The sequence below is a fragment of the Zalophus californianus genome, chromosome 4 (assembly GCF_009762305.2).
Source record: "Zalophus californianus isolate mZalCal1 chromosome 4, mZalCal1.pri.v2, whole genome shotgun sequence".
NCBI lineage: Eukaryota > Metazoa > Chordata > Mammalia > Carnivora > Otariidae > Zalophus > Zalophus californianus.
Window position 1 is genome coordinate 48,765,182 of NC_045598.1, and position 12,723 is coordinate 48,777,904.

Sequence of the window (12,723 nt, forward strand, 5' to 3'; positions counted from 1 at the left end):
CTTCATGTTCAGTAAGATTGAAGGGGAATCTATGCAGATTTATTGAGTTTTTCTCAGAATAACTCTTTCTCTTCTGTTCCTTCTTGGAAATTACATGTGCTTCAACCTCCCAAGTTCTGATTTCTGTCTCCTTTCAGAGAAACCAGTGTTGTGTTTGGGCTCCTCCTTCCCCTAGTTATATAGAAAATGCCACCAGGCAGAAAATTTGGACACCTGCATGACTTACCTTGTTTGTTCCCCTTTATTAAGAATCACAACCCTGTTGAGCCTACTGCTCAATGTTTAGAAAGCAGTTGTTCACATAGTTTGTTCAGTTTTCTAGTTGTATACTGTAAGAGGGCAAATCTACTACCAATTACTCCACTATGATTGGATACTGTAGGTTTTAATCTCTTATCTTGATGGAAAGCTTTTAATTTTTATGTTCTCCCAGAACAAACAGATTTGGGAAAAAAATTATGTAGTTTATTCCATGCACTTTTGACAATTCTATTACATATGCCACACTTACAAGTTATAAGTGTACACCAGTAAGTTCCTAAACGTATCTATTAGTTCCCTTACTTATAACATGGGAATAATAGTACTAATCTCATGAGGCTGTAGGGACTAGAAGTAATCAGATATATAAAGCTTGGTCCTTAGAAGAAGATTGACAAATGATTCTATCATATAATTAACAGTCATAGAAATTGTACTTTAGAAAATGCAGAACTTTATAGTCACTAATATTTGTCTCCAGTGAATTGTTAAATAATCTTATCTTTCCTATAAATCAAACAACCAACTAGGTACAAGTTAAAAAGTGATCTCATATTACTCGATTTTAATTATTCCCCCATATCACCAAAGAATTAACTGGTGTTTCTTCTGTGCCAAAATTTAATTGACTACTCAGGTAAATAATAATTTTGTTTAGCACCTCTTAGAAACCACAAGGAATTAAAAACTACACATATAGGATCACAAATTTGTTTTGATCCTTGGCTCTTGGCCACCACTATATGCCTTGATCCCACACAGGATTCTAAAATGATATTTCTATTTCAAAGCCAAGATACACATGCTGTTCTTTCTCTTCATTAATAAGATAGAATACAGACCTCAGTAAAACAGCCAACAAATATTCTGAATGCCAAAACAAAGCTTTGTGACTTCCAGAATAACTTGATTTCCTTAATCTGTTAGTTGGGCTTACAAAAATAAAACTCAATGAGGATAGAGATGTAACCAAGGTCCTGGGAAAGGCATACAAAAGAGGTACAGCAGTGAGGAGGAGGTCAGTTCAATTCAATGTACAAATAATTCAAGAGTATTTGGGATGGTTGGAATGTTATAGATCACCTGGTTCTATGGTTTTCAAAATGTGTGCCAAGAATGGAGGAGGTGGGATGGGACAATGGGAAAGAGGAGTTAAATGGCAGAGCTCAAGACAGTCTCTTTTTTAATGCAGAATAACTCCAGTGTTTTATTCAAGCTTCATAGTATGATTTCATGGAAAAAGAGAGCGTTGCTGCTAACCAAAAATGTTGACCAATCATGATCTAGTCAAAAAAGCCTTTTTACAGCTGGAGACTGATACCCAGTGTGACTTCATGCAAGTTTACACAGCTAGTTAGTGGCATTGCTGTGACTAAAATTCAAGTTCATGATCTCCCAGGCTGCTGTTTCTTATGAAGAAAAGGATGTATTTAAAAAGGCTGCACTTTCCACAAAAAGTGGTAAAAAAAAAAAATAAAAGGCTGGTTTTTCCATTGTCCCTTGTTCGTTTTTTCCCCACTATGTTCCAGGTCATGGTAGGTTCTAGGGAAACAAAAATAAGGTTAATGTCTGATGGGTAAAAGCATACCAGCACAGCAATAATTGCAATACAACATTGTAAGTGCATTTTGAAGGTAAGCACACGGTGCTACCAGAATGCACAGGAGGGACATATAAATCTGACTAGTGGTAAGCTAGTCAGGAAACACCCAGCCCCCAGATTTTCCCTGGCAAAGGAAGGCAAGTACTGGACCATATGCCCAGTGTTCTGATTTTTCTGGGGACTGCCCAAGGGACTAGTTTCTATCTTGCCTGATTCTGAGTGCTGACAGGAAACGATCCCATGTTGGGAACCTCTCAGAACAAAGATGATGGTTTGAATATCATGTAAACACCTGCCAAAGCCCCTCCTCCAAGCTCAGCACAAAGCAATCCTAGATCCCATCTTTTCTCCAGGGAGAGAAATAATTAGACCATGTGTCCAATGTCCCAAATTTTCCAAGGACTGTCCATGGGATTTTCTCTGCTGTGCCTGTCTCAGAGTGCTGACAGGACCTGGTATACTCTAGATGATTAGAGGCTGCTGAGAACAAATACAGCAATGGACTAGCATTCATGGATTCACTATAGCCCTTCCCATGGTCTCAGTATAGAGCAAGACAGTTAAAAATCCTGGAGCCCACCTTCTACTTGGGAAAAGAAAAAGTTGGGCTGTGTATCCAATGTTCCAAAATTTTCAGGAAGCAACTAGAAGAACTAGCTTCTGTCTCACCTGCTTCAGAGCACTGAGTAGACCTGGCATACCCCAGATGACTGAGGACCACTGAGAGCAAGGTGAAGGTTTGGACTAGTACACAATCATCTGCCAGATTTCTCTCCCCAGCTCAGTGCAAAATGTTTGGCAAGACTCTCAGTGCCTGGCTTATCTATGGGGAGGGAAAAAGACGATTGAAACATATGCCCAATGTTCAGACTTTTCAGGTGGCTGCCCAAGGGACTTCCTTCAGTCTCAGAGCATGGACAAACCCAGCATACTCTAGACCGTGGAGGCAACTAAGAACAAAAAAATTGCTTGGGGAATGCTACTGCTCCAGGAGATGCATGGTACAGTAGACAGTCATTAGAAGGAGGAAGAAATTATGAATTCCTGAAAAAAAAAGAAACAAGGAAAACTGGCAAATCCACCTAATTGATAATTTATACACGTAAGTCCAGAGAAGATGCATACATGGAAAAGGTTTGAGAGGCCTCAGAATGTCTGGCCCAGCTACATGGTGAGGGTCTTCTCCTGGATAAGGTCAGTCCATGAAGACTGGAAAAGTGGCTGTTTTCTCTAGTGCACAGATACCAACAGAAAGCATAGAATTAATAGATTAATACATTTAACATGAATAGAATGAAATTGGACCCTTATCTTATGTCATTTACAAAAATCAACTCAAAGTTGTTTAAAGACTTAAATGTAAGACCTGAAACTGTAAAACTACTAGAAGAAAACATAGGGGGAAAGCTTCATGACGTTAATCTTGGCAATGATTTCTTGGATATGAGGCCAAAATCATAGGCAATAAAAACAAAATAGACCAGAGGGCCTATATCAAGCTAAAAAGCTTCTGCAAAGCAAAGGAAACAATCAACAGAGTAAAATGGTAACCTATGAAATGGAAACAAAAATATTTGCAAACCATACATCTGATCAGGAGTTAATATCCACAATCTATATTGAATTTCTACAACATAATAGCCAAAGAAAACCAAATAACTCCATTAAAAAATGGGCAAAGGACATGAATAAACATTTTTCCAAAGTGACATACAGATAGACAACAGACAAATGAAAAGATACTCAATGTCACTAGTCATCAGAGAAATGCAAATTAAAACTTGCATTAAATATCACCTCATACCCATTAGGATGTCTGACATAAAAAAAAAAGTTTTGGCGAGTATGTGGAGAAATTGGAACCCTTGTACACTGTTGATGGAAATGAAAAATGGTATAGCCATATGGAAAACAGTTTGGAGATTTCCATACAATTAAAATAGAACTACCATATTACCTAGCAATTCTACTTCTGAATATTTATGCAAAATAATTGAAATCAGGATCTTAAAGAGATATTTGCACTTCTACGTTCATTGCAACAGTAGTCACAATAGCCAAAATGTGGAAACAGCCTAAATGTCCACTGAGGGACAGATGACTAGGTAAAAAAATTGTGGTATATCCATACAATGGAATATTATTCAGCCTTAAGAAAGGATAAAATCCTGCCATATGCAACAACATGGATGGACTTTGAAGACATTATGTAATATGGAATAAGCCAGTAACAGAAGGACATACACTGCATGGTTCCACTTATATGAGGTAATTAATTTAGTCAAACTCAAAGAATCAGAGAATGGTGGTTGCCCAGGGAAAATAGGAGTTGCTGTTCAAAGGGTGATTTCAGTTATGCAAGATGTGTACATTCTAGACTTACTGTACAACATTGTGCCTATCATTAACAATACTGTATTGTACACCCAAAAGTGTAATACTGTTCTTATAAGAAAGAAAGAGGGAAAGAAAGAAAGAAAGAGAAAGAAAGGAAGGAAGAAGGAAGGAAGGAAGGAAAGAAAGAAAAAGAAAGAAAGAACGAAAGAAAAAGAAAGAAAGAAGGGAGGGAGGAAATAAGGAAAGGAAGAAAAGAAGGGAGGGAGGGAGGAAGGACAGAAAAGAAAGGAAAAAAGAAAAGAAAAAAGAAAAAAAGAAAAAAAAAAAGAAAATGTGTTCCAGGAAGGCAAACAGATTAGGGTAGTAGGTAAGTTGGATATAAGGGAGGGAGTAGTTTGAAAGATGAGGGATAAACAAAGGTCAGGTCAAAGAGGCCTTCAATCTCTCAGCCCAAAGAAGCTGGGGAAGCAGCCAGTCACCACCACTGTGCCACTTGATCCCTCTGGACTCCAGAGTGATGGCTCATCTCTTGCTTCCCTTATACTTTCTGATCATTCACCTTGTAAGGAACACACCATACTTCCAAGCCACTGTCTAATTACCCACTACACTGCCTCTGCTTTGACCTTCTTGGGGGACATTTCTCCAGCTGTCATCTTATGACTATTGATTAGTGAAATAGGGAAAGAGGTTTAAGAAATGTGTAACTTGGGGCGCCTGGGTGCTCAGTCGTTAAGTGTCTGCCTTTGGCTCAGGTCATGATCCCTGGGTCCTTGCTCGGGGGGAGGCCTGCTTCTCCCTCTCCCACTCCCCCTGCTTGTATTCCCTCTCTTGCTGTGTCTCTCTCTGTCAAATAAAATCTTAAAAAAAAAAAAAGAAATGTGGAACTTAATTATTGATTTCCATTGGCTCTTTTTCTGCCCAATCTATAAAAAGGTGTCAACAAAGAGAAAAAGTAGTTTAAAAATAGTTAAGACTTTTGAGGTGGTTTATATCAGCTGAGCATGGGTTCAAATCTTTAGCTACACCAGCACAAAGGGAATATCCTTAATGAAGTCCTGATTTTACACTGCTCTTGCAGCCAAAACAACAACAGCAACAAAAATACAGGTGCTAAGGGTAAAAGTATTAATATAATCAGAAATAGTATCCCCCTATAGTAAAATGTATATCACAACAGCGATGTTGTTGCTCCCAGTGGAAAAACATGCACACACAGATTGTATGTCTATAGTGCCAAAGGCAAATTATGATGAGTTGAAAAGTGTTTCTCTTTTATTCCTGCCTTGCCACAATTCTAGAACTCCATTGTCTCTAGGAGATATGTGTTCTGGGTGAGGCATTTGGGTTCATATTTTAGCTTTGCTTCTTGCTAGCAATGTGTTCAGAGACAGGTTATGCAACCCTTTGAACTTCACTGTTCACATCTATTAAATGGAAATAATAATCATTTTTTTCCTAAGAAGTAAATTAAATCAAATTCATTTAATTTAGAATATATCCCTGTTTAATTTTGAGTTTTATTTGAATTAGGCTACATATCAAAAGGTATGGGGTTAAGATCTATGTTTGTTCTGGGACTTGTGACTGAGAGTTGGTCAAATCTAATCTTTCTTTTTTTTTTTGAATGTAAAATCTTTTAGATATTTTATTTTATTTTTATTTATTTTTAATTTAATTTTATTATGTTATGTTAGTCACCATACAATACATCATTAGTTTTTAATGTAGTGATCCACGATTCATTGTTTTTGTATAATACCCAGTGCTCCGTGCAGTACATACCCTCCTTCAACAGATGAATGGAAAAGAAGATGTGGTCCATATATACAATGTAATATTATTCAGCCATCAGAAGGGATGAACACCCAACTTTTACATCAACATGGATGGGACTGGAGATTATGCTAAGTGAAATAAGTCAAGCAGAGAAAACTAATCTTTCTACAAGACTAACTCCTGAACCAGTACCCAAACCTATCTCTCTGGTGGTTGTGATACTAAACCTGGCAGGTTAGAGGAGGCAGCTGAAGGAATGGTACAACCATTAGTACCATTAAAGGTGAAGCTGTAATTTAAGTGAGAACCCCATGACTTGGCCTGGCACCAGAGGTAAGTGATGGATATATTACAGAATCTGAATCATTTGCCTTAAAAAAAAAAAAAAGTAATTAGCTGTTCACTTCCATATAAACCCTAGGTAATTACAGATCCCAGAATTCTGAAAAATTAAAATAAACATCATTAAAAAATTGAGAAAAATAATGAGAGCTATTTGTAGGGCTCCTGAAGTGTTTTTCAGCAGACCAGTCTAGCAGAACTGTCAAGATCATATCTCGAATAAGTTCCTTAGTGGTTATAGATCTGTTCAGGTTTTCTCTTTCTTCCTGGTTCAGTTTCGGTAGTTGATACATCTCTAGGAATGCATCCATTTCTTCCAGGTTATCTAATTTGCTGGCATAGAGTTGCTCATAATATGTTCTTATAATTGTTTGTATTTCTTTGGTGTTGGTTGTGATCTCTCCTCTTTCATTCTTGATTTTGTTGATTTGGGTCATTTCTCTTTTCTTTTTGATAAGTCTGGCCAGGGGTTTATCAATCTTGTTAATTCTTTCAAAGAACCAGCTCCTAGTTTCATTGATCTGTTCTACTGTTCTTTTGGTTTCTATTTCATTGATTTCTGCTCTGATCTTTATTATTTCTCTTATCCTGCTGGGTTTAGGCTTTATTTGGTGTTTTTTCTTTAGCTCCTTTACATATAGGGTTAGGTTGTGTATTTGAGACCTTTCTTGTTTCTTGAGAAAGGCTTGTATTGCTATATACTTTCCTATTAGGACTGCCTTTGCTGCATCTCAAAGATTTTGAACAGTTGTGTTTTCATTTTCATTGGTTTCCATGAATTTTTTTTAATTCTTCTTTAATTTTCTGGTTGACCCATTCATTCTTTAGTAGGATGCTCTTTAGCCTCCATGTATTTGAGTTCTTTCTGACTTTCCTCTTGTGATTGAGTTCTAGTTTCAAAGCATTGTGGTCTGAAAAGATGCAGGGAATAATCCCAATCTTTTGGTACCGGTTGAGTCCTGATTTGTGACCTAGGTTGTGATCAATTCTGGAGAATGTTCCAGGGGCACTTGAGAAGAATGTGTATTCTGTTGCTTTGGGATGGAATGTTCTAAATATATCTTTGAAGTCCATTTAGTTCAGTATCTGACTTAAAGTCTTTATTTCCTTGTTGATCTTTTGCTTAGATGATCTATTCATTTCAGTGAGGGCGGTGTTAAAGTTCCCTACTATTATTGTATTGTTGTCGATGTGTTTCTTTGCTTTTGTTATTAATTGGCTTATATAATTGGCTGCTCCCATGTTAGGGGCATATTTACAACTGTTAGATCTTCTTGTTGGTTAGACCCTTTAAGTAGGATATAGTGTCCTTCCTCATCTCCTATTATAGTCTTTGGTTTAAAATCTAATTTGTCTGATATAAGAATTGCCACGCCAGCTTTCTTTTGGTGTCCATTAGCATGCTAAATCGTTTTCAACCCCTTCACTTTCGATCTGGGGGTGTCTTTGGTCTAAAATGAGTCTCTTGCAGACAGCATATTGATGCGTCTTGTTTTTTTATCCAATCTGATACTCTGTGTCTTTTGATTGAGGCATTTAGCCCATTGACATTCAGGGTAACTGTTGAATGATGAATTTAGTGCCATTGTATTGCCTGTAAGGTGACTGTTACTGTATATTGTCTGTGTTCCTTTCTGGTCTATATTAGTTTCAGGCTCTCTCTTTGCTTAGAGGACCCCTTTCAATATTTCTTGTAGGACTGGTTTCGTGTTAGCAAATTCCTTTAGTTTTTGTTTGTCCTGGAAGCTTTTTATCTCTCCTTCTATTTTCAATGACAGCCCAGCTGGATATAGTATTCTTGGCTGCATATTTTTCTCATTTAGTGCTCTGAATATATCATGCCAGTCTTTTCTGGCCTGCCAGGTCTCTGGGGATAGGTCTGTTGCCAATCTAATGTTTCTACCATTGTAGGTTATAGATCTCTTCTCCCGAGCTGCTTTCAGGATTTTCTCTTTGTCTCTGAAACTTGTAAGTCTTACTATTAGATGTCAGGTGTTGACCTATTTTTATTGGTTTTGAGGGGGGTTCTCTGTGCCTCCTGGATTTGGATGCCTGTTTCCTTCCCCAAATTAGGGAAGTTCTCTGCTGTAATTTGCCCCAATATACCTTCTGCCCCTCTCTCTATTCTTCTTCTGGGATCCCAATTATACTAATGTTGTTTTGTTTTATGGTATCACTTATCTCTCTGATTCTGCCCTTGTGATCCAGTAGTTGTTTATCTCTCTTTTTCTCAGCTTCTTTATTTTCCATCATTTGGTCTTCTAAATCAATAATTCTCTCTTTTGCCTCATTTATTGTAGCAATTAGAGCCTCCATTTTTGATTGCACCTCATTAATAGCCTTTTGATTTCAACTTGGTTAGATTATAGTTCTTTTATTTCTCCAGAAAATGTTTCTCTAATATCTTCCATGCTTTTTCCAAGCCCAGCTCGTATCATTACAATCGCCATCTGAACTCTTGTTCTGACATCTTACTAATGTCTGTATTGATTAGGTCCCTGGCAGTCAGTACTGCCTGTTGTTATTTTTTTTTTTTTGAGATGAGTTTTTCCGTCTTGTCATTTTGTCCAGAGGAGAACAGATGAATGAGAGAATAAAATGCTAACAGGGTAACAATGACCCCACAAGAATATACACTAAACAAATCAGAAGAGACCTGACACTGGGGGAAAAGAATGGGAAAGAAAGAAAAAAGAAAAAGAAAAAGGTAAAAACAAACAAACAACAACAACAACAAAAACAGAATATGATCAAATATGATCAGGCTGGTGCATAGATCAGTGCCACACATGACTTTTTGGGCATATTTTGGTCTGTTAGAAGAAACTGCCTCTCAAAATTTAAAGAAAGAAAGACTTATATATATACAAAAATAAGGGTAAATACAATGAAAGGATGGAATAGGACTGTAAAGATGAAAATTATAAAAGATTTTATAAAAGGAATTGATAAGATAAGAAGTTGGTTGAAAAAAGAAAGAAGAGGATTAAAAAAATAAAAGGAAGAGAATGTGATCAGGCAGGAGACTAGAACAAAGCCATACACTAGAGATTTAGGGTATATTTTGGTCTGTTAGAAGAAACTGTATCCCAAAATTTTAAAGAGAGAACAACTTATATATCTATGCCAAAAATAAGGTTAGCTACTATGAAGGGATAGAATATAACTCTAAAAATGAAAAATAAAAAAGATTTTTTAAAAAAGGGATTGATAAGATGTTGTTTGAAAAAGGGTAAAAGAAAATTTCAAAAAAAAAAAGAAAGTTAAAAAAAATTAAATTTGAAAGACTAAAGAATAATGGGAATAAAGCCATAAATTCTATTTGCAGTAGTCCCCTAGCCTGGAGTTCTGCCATTCTCATTGATGGGTAAACTTGGTCTTGGCTGGCTGTTCTTACTGATCTTCTGGGGGAGGGGCCTGTTGCCGTGGTTCCCAAATGTCTTTGCCAGAGGCAGAATTGCCCCGCCCTTGCCGGGTTGGGTTAAGGAATCTGCTCGGGTTTGCTCTCGGGAGCTTCTGTTCCCTGCAAGCTTTCCGTACAGCTTTGAAGGACAAGAGTGAAAATGGCAGCCTCCAAATCTCTGCCCTGGAGGGGTGGAGAACTCAGGGCCCCGCTCCTCAGTGAGCCCCCAGAGAAAAGCAGTCATTCACTCCTCTGTCCCCCACTCCGTCCACACTCCATGCTCACCCGGCCTGTGACCAAGCGTTTCTATCTCTGGCACCCGACCCCGTTTGGAGTCTCCAAACCCAGCAGATTCCTGGGGTGCACTTCTGCACTGTTCCTCCCCGGGGAGAAGGGGAGTCTCCCTGGATCTGCTCCTTGTTGGGTCCCTGCTGGAGGAGCAGTGGCCCGACTGTGCCACGGATCACGGTTTATGACAACCCTGAGCTGTGAGCCCGCTCCTCAGCTCTGTCTTTGCAGCTGACTTCCCCACTGCAATACCTGGGAGCTCTGCTGCACTCAGGCACCCCCAGTCTTTCTGTGACCCCGAGGGTCCTGAGACCACACTGTCCCAGCGAGTGTTCCATCCCCCGCTTAGCCACTGGAGCGAGGTCCCTCAGCAGAAACGACTTCTAAAATTTCTGATTATGTGCTCCACTGTTCTATCACTTCACGGTAGTGGCTGATGGAGGCCCCCTCCCCCGCTGTCTATCTTCCCAAATATCACCTCAGATTCACTTCTCCAAACGTCCTACCTTCCTGAAAGTGGTTGGTTTTCTGTTCAGAGAGTTGCTGCTATTCTTCTCTTCGACCTCCTGTTGAGTTCGTAGGTGTTCAGAATGGTTTGATCCCTATCTAGCTGAATTCCTGGGACCAGATGAACTTTAGGTCTCTTATTCCTCCACCATCTTGCTTCTCCCCCCATTTTTTGTTTTAGTTTTTGTTGTGTTTGTCTTTAGTTCTTAGGTTGACCTGTTGGAGTGTCCAAATTTCTGGACAAATAAAAATCAGCTCTTAGTTAAGTGAGCAGTTATGTTATAAATCCTGGATACATGTCCTTTTCAAACCAATATAAAATTCTATATTTAAGAGTGAAGTTACTAGAAGAAAAATAAATAAATATTAGAAGAAATTAGTTTAATATGGTTGATTTTTTCAATGTTGAACCAGCTTCTCATCCATGGAATAAACCCCATTTTGTCATGGTGTATCATTCTTTTTATATGTTACTGATTTTTATTTGTTAGCATTTTGTTAAGGACTTTTGTGTCTATGTTTATGTGGGATATTTTTGTGTAGTTTTTTTTATTTCTGCTGTCTTTGCCTGGTTTGGGTGTCAGGGAAATATGAGCTTCATAAAATGAATTGGAGAATGTCTTTTCCTCTTCTAGTTTATGGAAGCGATTGTGTAGAATTGGAGTTAATTTTTCTTTAAAGGTTTGATAGGATTCTCTAGTGAAACGATCTGATCCTTACCTTACACTATATTCATAAATTAACTCAAAATGAATCATAGACCTGATTATAAAAGTTAAAACCATATGTCTTCTAAAAGAAGATATAGGAGAAAATCTTTGTGGCAAGCAGAAAGTCCTTAATTAGGACACAAAAAGCACAACTTAAACTTCCTTGTGTGTGTCTGAGAGTGACCACTAATGGTACATTGAGCCAATTCATATTGGAATATTTGATTCATAAACTGACAGATTAATTACTTGATACACTTATATTGAAATAAATGTAATACTTTTGTTGGAGGTTAGGTCTGATTTAAGAACTGATCATTGGAAAAATCTGGGAAAGAAAAATCTAAATTGTGGATTACTCCAAGAAAAAATTTAATTTATATGATATAGGAAGTGTAATTTTAATACTCTACGTGGCTCAGATATGTGTCTTAGATATGAACAATGAATGGTCATAAACACATTGACTATTCACTTAAAACTGTTGGTAGCTATGTATCTTAGGAGTGTGCAAATAGAGGAAACATAGTTTGGTGGGGCAGGTTGTAAAATAGAGTTAAATCTTATCTTCCATATAGGAAGTCAATAAATAGTATCTAAAGTAGAAAAAAAAGAAAATAAAAAGAAATGTAATCATGTTATTAGAAGTAAGACACTAAGTACCAAAGTGGGGAATGAATTTGCTAAATGAATGAAAAGTTTGGTGGGGGTTACTCTAGCAAGGGGACTGAGGATACATTGGGCATGGGAGGAAAATGGAAGAGCAAAGAGGAATGAAACCTGGGACTTCTACTAAAAAAAAAAGCCTCTTAGTAATATTTACCTTTAGATACAATGAACAGTTCTTACTTTGATAAAAATAAACATTACATTTAAAAAATGAGAAGAAAGTGGTGAAGGCAGGGAGGAGGAGGAGAGGGGAAAGAAGAGAAAGGACACAACAGTAAGTTGAATCATTGTGCAGATAATGAATATAACCTTGTAGGATAAATGAATGAAAACTAGCTGAATGGCATGCAAATGGATATTTGTTACTTGGAATAAAAGTTCTACTGACAGCATTTTACAGTTGTAAAATAATCTCACATAATTTAGGAAAAAACAAAGATGCCTGTCACATTTCTTCTGTGTCTCTGTTGATAACCTGGATATTAGGGTGTAAGATGCATTTCCAGAAACCAATAGTGATAGCTAATGCTTATTTGGCATTTACTATGTGCCAAGGCAGTTGTCCTAAATATTTATTTTTTATGAGTGAAAGTTCCACTCAACCCTAGAGGCAACAACTATTATTATCACCATTTTACAGGTGACAAAACTGGCCTGAGGTCACAACTATTAAGTAATGGAGCCAGAATTCAATCCCAGGCAGTCTGACTTGGTATTCCATGAATACAAAGTAGAACAAAGCAATATTTCTAATGTAGTTTATTATTTTGCATAATGCATTATAACATGTGATCAAGTAAACTAATACATAGAATATTAAGAGT